We start from the raw sequence: 2,500 nt of genomic DNA on the forward strand, positions 1-2,500 counted from the left end.
TGCTACTTACCACACAGCCACTCCTATTCATTATTTCTTTCTTATTCTATCTTATTCATTACTTCTCTTTCCTTCAAGATTCTTTCTAATTTTTACTAATTCTTTCCTATTCTTTTCTTCTTAGTTTTTATTCTTTCCTAGTCTTTCTTATTCATTTCTTATTCATTCCTATTCTTACTTATTCCTTTCTTATAAGTTTCTACTTACATCTTTTTATTTCATCTCTTTCGTTCTTATACCTATATTTTCTTCTCTATAAGAATCTTTCCGATCTTTTTCTTCACTTAATCTGTCTCATTCCTCTTCTGTTATTTTTCTACTGTCTTCTTCCTTCTCCTTTCTTTCTCATTTTCCTCTCTCTCTCTCTCTCTCTCGCTCTTTATTCTTTATCCACTTTTATTAATCTCCTTTTCTCTTCTCCTGGTTCATTCCTTATTTCTTTTGTTTCCCCTCCACCTTCCTCTATTTCATTCCTGCTTACCTCCCTTTATATCCTTTCACTCGTCTTCCATCTTGCTTTTTTACTCATTCGTCTCCGTTCTTCCTCCAGCTTCTATTTTTCTCTTTCTTCACATGCATTCACAACATCAGTCTCCCTCATCAACAAGGTCTCCTTTACATTTTTTCCTCTTGTCAAATCCCAATCAACTAAAAATACGACCAAGTCTAAGTTTAGTAATAACTCATTAGTATTTACAAGGAATCTTAGCATATTACATTGATTTCCAACTATTTCTTTGTCAATTTATGTCGTTTTTATAGCTTTTATTTCATTTTATCAACATTTTCCTTTGCTAATCAATTCCGTAGTAACTATGTAACTATTCTTATTAGAAATGCAGACATTATTAAATGCATTTGTGTATGTGTGCGTATAAACACGCATACGTATGTGTGCATTCATGTATGTATATATATATATATATGTGTGTGTGTGTGTGTGTGTGTGTGCGTTTATGCATATATGCATGCCTCCTGTCTCTTTCTAAGTGCATATATATATGTGTGTGTGAGTGTGTGTGTGTGTGTGTTTGTGTGTACATGCATATAAAGTATGTATACATGTATATATACATATATATGAATATATACATATATATATATATATATATATATACATATACGTGCATATATATATATATATATATACATATACGTCTATATGTATGTATATGTGCATATATGTATATGTGCATATATACATGTATACATGTATATATACATATATATACATATACGTGTATATATATATATATATGTATACGTGTATTATATATATATATATATATATATACGTATACGTATATACATATACGTATATATGTATGTATATGTGCATATATAAGTATGTATACATGTATTTATACATATATATAAATATATACACATACGTGTGTATATATATATACATATACGTATATAAATATACCTATAATACCTATATATGTATGAATATTTGCGTGTATGTGTGCGTGTGTGTATTCATAGATGTATGAATATATCTATGAATATATATGTTTGTGTGTGTAAGTGTGTGTTAAAAAAAATAGCAGATTTGCTTCCATTAAACTGATTCCAGAAAGATATTCACCAATTATGATAAATATATCTATGGTAAGCTGCAATTGATGCTATATATACTACATATGAATAAAGATTAATTTAAAACGGAGATAGAGAAGATGGTGATGAAGAGAGAGAGTGAGAGACTAGTGGGAAACATAGAAAAACGGAGCGGGGAAAACCGTTTCCCTCCCTTGAAAAAATACCAAGAGAATAAAACAGCTTCCAGATATTTCTCTAATATTTCCTTATTGAAATGGAAATAAAGAAAAATAGTAAATAAATAAGTGCATGAGTGAATAAGGAAAAGCAAAACAAATAATATTCCTAGGAATTTTTTCTTGCACCACGAAGATGCTAAAAATTCCTTATTAAGAGTCACTAAATAATTAAAGAGTCTAAAATAAATAATTATTGCTGATACGGAGCTTTATTTTTTTTATCTTAATTTTTATGTTGTTTTCATAGTTTTCTTCTCTTTTTTTTTGTTTTTTTTTTTTTTGTGCATATTCCGAAAGAATTTTCTGTTTGTGGATTGGCAGATTCGTTAGTGCGTCGGGAAAAAAAATCCCTTGAGATATTTGTTTCAGCTGTTTACGCTTTGAGTTCAAATCCAGCTGATGCCAAGTTTTGCTTAACATCTTACCGGGTAATGAGTGAAAAAGTACGATCGCGAATACAGGTGGCCGACATGGTTCGGAAACGGATCCGCCAATGGATCTCTGGAATAACATTACTTGGCAATGTAATGCGATCAGGAAATCCATCCAGATCGAGCCGCTACATCTCCGCACTGAGAAGCTACATGTGATTAAGAGAGAACCACAAATAGACTGCTAAATCGGAGCGAACCGGCAGGAGACCTAGGGGTAGACTAAGAACGAAATGGTTGGATAATATCCATATTTTCAGTTGGACACGCTTAACAATCCACCCG

General features: G+C 31.0%; 1 long non-coding RNA gene across 1 annotated transcript in view; it reads right to left on the reverse strand.

Annotated features, from left to right (window-relative positions):
* LOC118766464 overlaps positions 1–2,500 on the reverse strand; it is a 16,037-nt gene that overhangs the window by 10,119 nt on the left and 3,418 nt on the right. The gene's annotated exons all lie outside the window — the stretch shown is intronic.

The sequence above is a fragment of the Octopus sinensis genome, linkage group LG16, assembly GCF_006345805.1.
Source record: "Octopus sinensis linkage group LG16, ASM634580v1, whole genome shotgun sequence".
Lineage (NCBI taxonomy): Eukaryota > Metazoa > Mollusca > Cephalopoda > Octopoda > Octopodidae > Octopus > Octopus sinensis.